At 38.7% G+C, this 7,972-nt stretch overlaps 2 long non-coding RNA genes across 2 annotated transcripts; both read left to right on the top strand.

The window, feature by feature from the left end:
• The first annotated feature begins 6,711 nt into the window (after positions 1 to 6,711).
• Positions 6,712 to 7,182, top strand: LOC136818774 (uncharacterized). Its single transcript, XR_010848358.1, has 3 exons — positions 6,712 to 6,828; positions 6,971 to 7,027; positions 7,125 to 7,182. It is a non-coding gene; the product is annotated as an uncharacterized lncRNA (long non-coding RNA).
• Positions 7,183 to 7,314: 132 nt separating this feature from the next.
• On the top strand, positions 7,315 to 7,863 carry LOC136818766 (uncharacterized). The gene is made up of 3 exons (XR_010848357.1): positions 7,315 to 7,392; positions 7,508 to 7,582; positions 7,823 to 7,863. It is a non-coding gene; the product is annotated as an uncharacterized lncRNA (long non-coding RNA).
• The last annotated feature ends 109 nt before the right edge of the window (positions 7,864 to 7,972 follow it).

Raw genomic sequence — 7,972 nt, 5'->3', positions numbered from 1 at the left:
GGTATTGTAAGGCTTTGCTAGGGTTCAGAAGGCCAGGAAAGAAAGTTTGAGTCACCGTGTTTGGCTTGGCAGGGTAAACGCGGTGAAAGCATAGCAAAAATGAGTGGTTAGGGGGTATTGTAAGGCTTTGCTAGGGTTCAGAAGGCCAGGAAAGAAAGTTTGAGTCACCGCGTTTGGCTTGGCAGGGGAAACGCGGTGAAAGCATAGCAAAAATGAGTGGTTAGGGGTATTGTAAGGCTTTGCTAGGGTTCAGAAGGCCAGGAAAGAAAGTTTGAGTCACCGCGTTTGGCTTGGCAGGGTAAACGCGGTGAAAGCATAGCAAAAATGAGTGGTTAGGGGGTATTGTAAGGCTTTGCTAGGGTTCAGAAGGCCAGGAAAGAAAGTTTGAGTCACCGCGTTTGGCTTGGCAGGGTAAACGCGGTGAAAGCATAGCAAAAATGAGTGGTTAGGGGGTATTGTAAGGCTTTGCTAGGGTTCAGAAGGACAGGAAAGAAAGTTTGAGTCACCGCGTTTGGCTTGGCAGGGTAAACGCGGTGAAAGCATAGCAAAAATGAGTGGTTAGGGGGGTATTGTAAGGCTTTGCTAGGGTTCAGAAGGCCAGGAAAGAAAGTTTGAGAGCACCCGCGTTGGCTTGGCAGGGTAAACGCGTGAAAGCACAGCAAAAATGAGTGGTTATGGGGGGTATTGTAAGGCTTGCTAGGGTTCGAGGCCAGGAAAGAAAGTTTGAGTCACCGCGTTTGGCTTGGCAGGGTAAACGCGGTGAAAGCACAGCAAAAATGAGTGGTTAGGGGGTATTGTAAGGCTTTGCTAGGGTTCAGAAGGCCAGGAAAGAAAGTTTGAGTCACCGCGTTTGGCTTGGCAGGGTAAACGCGGTGAAAGCACAGCAAAAATGAGTGGTTAGGGGGTATTGTAAGGCTTTGCTAGGGTTCAGAAGGCCAGGAAAGAAAGTTTGAGTCACCGCGTTTGGCTAGGCAGGGTAAACGCGGTGAAAGCATAGCAAAAATGAGTGGTTAGGGGGTATTGTAAGGCTTTGCTAGGGTTCAGAAGGCCAGGAAAGAAAGTTTGAGTCACCGTGTTTGGCTTGGCAGGGTAAACGCGGTGAAAGCACAGCAAAATGAGTGGTTAGGGGGTATTGTAAGGCTTTGCTAGGGTTCAGAAGGCCAGGAAAGAAAGTTTGAGTCACCGCGTTTGGCTTGGCAGGGTAAACGCGGTGAAAGCATAGCAAAAATGAGTGGTTAGGGGGTATTGTAAGGCTTTGCTAGGGTTCAGAAGGCCAGGAAAGAAAGTTTGAGTCACCGCGTTTGGCTTAGCAGGGTAAACGCGGTGAAAGCATAGCAAAAATGAGTGTGATTACCATTACATTTGTGTTTGAGTATTTTCTACCTAATTACTTTTATCAACTCTTTTTTTCTATAATGTTTTGTCTTACCTTTTTTACTATTTTATGTGTATGTTGGAGCTACATCTGTAAGGTTTATTTTGGTTTGGGATTTGTCGAACCGGATGACTTGATATGGGAATAAGTCTACAGCAGTATAGAGCGTGCGTTGGAAATTTTAATTCTTGCAAAAATCTTTTCGGGAGATTAAGTCTGTGTATCAATCTTACGTTTGGGGGGTTACCAAATCTTCTTCCCTATCGTTTCCATCTTTTCTGGTTACAATATTTTTATATACTTTTTCAGCTTAATCTACTTCTTTTAGCAGGAGATATCGAGTCCAACCCGGGGCGAGAGAGAAAGATAACACCTTGTCAATTTCCATTGGATCTAAACAGCGTTTGGGTTGATAAATTTTCAAAGATTGCTCAAATTACTGCCTTTCTGAGTGCTCACAAGTTTGATATCTTCTGTGTTGGTGAGTCGTTTCTTGATTCCTCTATCGAGAGCGATGATTCGAGGTTGAGATAGAAAATTATGAGTTGCTCAGATGTGATCACCCATCTAACTCAAAAATAGGTGGTGTTTGTCTTTATTATAGAGGGGTCTCTCTGTTGAGAGAAGGCCTGAGTTGTCTTCTCTTGACGAGTGCCTTGTTTGTGAAGTTAATTCTGGTTCGAAAAAAACTTCTTCTTTGTCTTCTCTACCGAACTCCTAGTCAAAATGCAGAAGAATTTTCTGCATTTAAACAAAAATTGGAGGAAACTATCAGAAAAATTCATGATGTTTCTCCTACTTTAGCTATTTTCCTCGGTGACTTTAACGCAAGAAACTCAGTTTGGTGGACTGGTGACATTACAAATTCTCAGGGAGAGGACATTAGCGAGTTAGCTTCACAATATGGGTTACATCAACTAATTGATGAGCCGACTCATCTTCGTCCTGGGTGTTCTCCTACTTGCATTGATCTTATTTTTTTCGCGGACTCCTATTTTAGATTCCGGGGTTTTACCTTCACTTAATCCACGTTGCCACCACCAGATACCCTTCGTAAAACTAAACTTTCGAACTATATTCCCTCCAGCTTATAAACGCAAGATTTGGGACTTTTCTCGTGCTGATGAGAGGGGAATCGTGCTTGCCCTGAATGCCATTGATTGGGAAACCTCCTTTCTGGGACTCAACGTAGAAGATCGTGTTTCCCTTCTCTCTGAATATATACTTAATATTAGTTCTAATTTTGTTCCAATAAAACTATCACCATCAGAGACAAAGATGCGTTATGGATGACTCCTGAGATTAAGCAGATGCTTTTGGATAAGGCTAAGACATATCGTCGTGGAGAAAATGGGGAAGTCCTTTAGATGGTCAGACACTTGTGACATGGTTGACAGGTGCAGATTGGCCATCAAGACTGCCAAGGATAGTTATTTCTCTCGTCTTGGCAACTCTTTAAATGATTCCAAACATAGGAAGCAAGAAATACTGGTCTACTCTGAAGCAGTTTCTGAACGTACGTAAAACCCCGAAAATTCCACCTATTCGAAATGAAAGAAACGTCCTTGTAAGTGATGTTTCTGAGAAGGCCGATATTTTTAACTCTTTTTTCTCAAACCAATGCTGAACTATTTTTCAACTCGCATTTCCATTAAGCCCACGGCTAAGCCCAAAGGTAAAACGAAAGTAAATTTCGTGCAATTGTTTACATGAAGTCCCAGCCGAAAGGTAAGCTAATCAAGATGGCGGACAGTGTTGTGGTGGTTGGTTGTCTTTACCTGGCCTGGGTATAGTTGGTTGTTTATCCTGCCATGGTGCAAGCTAGTTTGCTTGTTGAGAAAAGGCGCTGGGGTATTGTGGTCATTAACCTTGGTTGCTGCAAAGGCGACTGAGGTATGATTCCCCCTCGCAGTAGTTCACTTTGCAACAAGCGAAGTGAACTAGAAATGGCTGCCTTGGCTTGCCTCTTGCTTGCTTGCCTGCCTTTTGCTTGATTGCGTCTTCGCCTGGGTCAACCCTTACCATGCCATGTAAGGGGAATTGGTTGGTCAGTTCAAGGTGCTGACAGGGCGGTCATTGAAAGCGTCTATAGTTGGGAAAATGGGGGCCTCAGAGAGAGCCTCCTGCAACTCAACCAATTAGAAATATAATAGAAAGTTCATTGTCGCTCTGGCTGGCTCGCTGCAGCCCAGTGGTCCTTTTTTCTAGCAGCACAGGTCAGGCTGGTTAAGTTATCCTCCTCGATAGACCAATTACATGGCATTTTTCACCCACTTTTCTGATCTGTTAGCAGTATAAAATAAATAGGGTGAACTGATGATGGCAGCACCTTGCTTTGATTATTTTGTTTGGTGGTATTGTTGCTCATGGTCAATGGATTGGATTGTAGATTGGAGGATATTTAATTGATTCTGATAATCTGATATATAGGTATATAATATTATAATAGATAATACACCGACAATGCACAAAAAAGTTGAACGTGCATGTAAACTTGAACGAATGTAAACAAAACCTTCTATATCTGGTCTTCAAAATAAGATTTACCTCATTACTTTCATCAACACATAGTAAGAACTTTCAGAAGTGCTTGTCTGCCGCTAACCTCAAATCCCACGAGAAATATAGGATATAAATGGGGCACGTAAAGCCCGCTTTCAATCAAATCAAAAATAAACAAGTTTGGCGGTGGGGGGGGTGGAAGGGTGGTTTTTTATTTTTTGTTCCCAGGCCCGTGGGTTATTACTTTCACTTTATCGCTCGCACGGAAACAACTCACGAGGGAGTCAAACTCTTTAAAAGAATCAGTAGAGTAGTTATGATGTTAAAAGTGCTTCCAGTAGAACTTGATCATTGATAGGGTGCGCACTCGTCGGGATTTTTTGCACGGAATGAGGGAGAATTTACAAAAATGAACTTCAATGCATTAGTACTTACCTTTAAATCATCCAAATCTATTCATTCTTTTTTTAAATCAATCAGGAATTCTCAGGGAAACAAGTAAAAAAAACTGTATCCAGGTATCTATTTTCTTTCCAAAGATATTTATGTTTTTTGACGTCAAGGTGAAAACGCGATTTAGCGCTGACCACGGCACCGGAAAATTCTCGACCCACATTGAAACAAATGGCTGTCGCTATTGAGCTGGTTCATCTTTTCAATCGCGGTTTTTTTAGTAAACCCAGGGTAAGATTAGGCTACAATCTATCACAAAGTGCTTTATTTGAAATCTACAGGCCGTCTGGAATTAAAAAAAAAGAAGAAATTGTGATTTTTTAACAAGATTGCGGATTTTTTCATTTAAGCACCATACACCATCTGAAAGCTGAGGATTTCAGCTTTCTAGTGGGGAAATTTGTTTTTAGCTATCATTTCCAGCTCATTAGCGATAAGCTAAAGTTTAACAGTCATCGGGCCGATTTTCAGACCGCACCAGCAAAACTCCCCACACCCCGCCACACGGAAGACTAGATTTCATCCGCCATTTTTGGCGCGATTTTGGTGCTTCCGAAAATTATTTCTTGCTGGCGTGGTGTAAGGAGGCGATTCTTTGAAAAGGTGATTTTTTTGTGTTTTGAAAATGGAATAACTTTGGGAATACTTAACCAATTCTAATAAATGACCCCTCATTTTTCTCACAAAGGTAAGGACTTTCAAATAAAATTAGTTTGGTTTCTAAAAATTGAGGGGAAAATTTTGGCCTGTCCACCCTATCATTGAGACATTTTGCAGCTCTGGAATATGGTTTGTTTATATGCGTTCAATTTTACATGCACAATCAACTTTTATGTGCATTTCCGGTATTAGCTTTTAGGCCTTTTGCAAAAATAGCTTCGTTCCTGTCACTCGATTCTATTTTTTTTCAAAGAAAAAGGAGTCCAAGGGTTGGTAAGCGGTTTTAGCGCTGTTCGAACTTCATCATCAACCTCACTAATTACAAATTTAGAGTGAGGTAGGGAGCGGCAATTAATCTGAAATCCAGGCCAAATGATATTTTCTGAGCAGAAATTTTTTAACCCGAACACCGACCGATCGGCTGACTGACCAACCGTCACTGACTGACCGACCAGGACCGACCAACTATAACTGACCCAGATTTTCAAAGTTGAGGTATTGGGAACTGAACTTTTTTTAAATATGACATTTACTTGTGTTTTTTATTTGTGATGATATAGTGATGATATATACTCATGACTTTACAATAATGTTGAATTTATAATAAGAAGTCTAGCATCAAAACAGTAACACACTGGCTTGATTAGTTGTTGGTAAATGTTAGCCTGGAGAACCAAGCTGTAAACTAGCTTACTGCCTGAATTACAATGTCTATATTATTATGTATAAACCCATCCAGGGTTGTATTCCTTTGCGGGCAACTGGGCAACCATTATTGAATACCTTATTACATGAAAGTAAATATGGAAGTATTTAACTGCCTTGAAATTAATACGCAAAAAATTAACACAAATTTTATTTGCTTTTTTAAGGACACCCACGGCTGCTTTTAATTAAGGGGGTTTTATTAACACAAAGTTTTTCAATTCGTGTTAAATACTTCCATATTTATTTTCATGTAATAAGGTAGATAAAAGTATGCATACATTGCCTTCTGAGATTTTAACTTGATCCGTTTTGGCAATGGCATTGGTCACCAGGACTCACCTAGGCACAGATTTATGCGCTCATATTTTGATTGGTCTAGAAATCTGGAGAAAGTGATTATTTCATGTTATTATGCATCCATGTGTTTTTGTTCATTGTGATCAAGAATTAAGGTCTACAGTATTAGAAAATTACTACTAGTCAATAACCAATCACTACTCAAAATTCTTTTGTTCCTGTATGAGGACAGGGTAGATCAACAAGGATTTTCAAAATTTCACCATTTTTTCTTTCACCAACTTTCATTTTTGAACTAATATTAATGTGGATGTAAAAAACTAAAATCAATGATAGGTCAGGTGATAAGTGATATTAACCCAATAAATCCTGGATCAAAGCATGGTGTGAGAAAAAGTTAGTTTTTCATTTTAAGAAAGCTTAACTTAAAGTTTTAAATGAAGAAAAATTCTAAATTTAATCATGTTAGCTTTTTGGAAAAAGTTTTGTAAGACCCTGATAATAATCTATCCATATGAAAAGACAGAGAGAAGAGTTGGAATAAACATAAAGAATAAGGGTATGAGACCTAATGGGAGATAATGGAGATTTTTTTGTCTTGATGTCTATTTTTTTTCTGCAATTATGAAGTCCTCAAATGCCAAATTTAAATTTTTAATTTGATATCAGAGAAATGAGTTACAAAAAAAGAAAAAAGAAGAAATGGGCAACAAAAGTTTTTCAGACTTATTTCTGGACTGCGATCCGATCCTTGAACAGCTCAGTAAAGAAGATCAAAGGTGTTTGAGTGCGAAAACTTTAAAAGCAATTGAAGATTGGAAAAAGAAAAACAAGTAAGCCTAAAACTTGTTAATCACAGTGTAAGTAAATGACAGGATACGTTTTAGAACAGTGAATAGGAACAATAACAATGACATTGATATACTGGAACCAGTAATTGTAATGTGCATTCTATTTCCAATATTTTTTATTTAGTAAAGAAACATCGAGTGGTGAGAACTGTGCTACGTCAAGTGGAAATAAAGATATAAGGTATGTTAAAAAACCTCTTAAGTAACAACGAGAATTTGGCATTTATTTCTATGATTTCTATCTGACACCAATACAATTCTTCTATCTACACTTTTAGCAAGGGAACATCAAGTCGTAGCAACAGTGTTGTATCAAGTGAACGTATAGACATAAGGTATGTTTATGTGATAATTTTGCCTGCAAAATATTTCAAAAGAAAAGGAAAGTTCAAGGGAATGAAGTATAACGTTTGTAATTTATATTTACCTTGTAAAGGAACAATCACCTGAATTCGTTAGAATCGAAGGAGACGAACAGTAGCAAAAGCCAAAAAACAAGAAGATGTTTGCAAAATATACAGGAAACCAGCTTCAAATAAGAACAAGGTATTACTTCGTATATATATTTATTTTTGATGCAAAAAGTAAAATAACATGATTATCAATAGTCTAAATAATAACAACAAGGGGACGCTGCAGACCAATTCATATTTTTTTACAGAATCGTGAAAACTTTGCTCGAAGAATGTCAAGTGAACCTATACAAGATTTAGGGATTCAAAGCAACGAAGTCCAGGTAGGCTTTTAATACTACGGTTATTCGTTATTTTTAGGATTTGACCTAAACGCTGAGCCTGCCCACTTTTGGTTTAGGGTGGGTATTTCTTTAATTTTTCAGATTATGCGCAACCGGTTCAAGTTTTTTTTATCTAAGAGTTTTACAAGAACATTTTGCATGCAAACCGCATGTTTGACTTTTAACAGTATTGAGACTTCTTTTGAACTTTCGCCTATTAATAAAATTCAAATTATATAGCACATGGTGACATTAAATGAAGATTTACCCAGTCGTGATGACCAATGCCCGAGTACCGAATACCTCATTTCAACATCATGAGGTTAGCCAGGTTTCAGTTGTATTTCTATGCGAAATTCAAATTTTTTCTTTGATACTGATTTTCTAAGG

The sequence above is a fragment of the Clytia hemisphaerica genome, unplaced genomic scaffold (assembly GCF_902728285.1).
Source record: "Clytia hemisphaerica strain Z4C2 unplaced genomic scaffold, Clytia hemisphaerica genome assembly, whole genome shotgun sequence".
In the NCBI taxonomy this organism is placed as follows: Eukaryota; Metazoa; Cnidaria; class Hydrozoa; order Leptothecata; family Clytiidae; genus Clytia; species Clytia hemisphaerica.
This window is presented reverse-complemented; position numbering and strand designations above follow the sequence as displayed.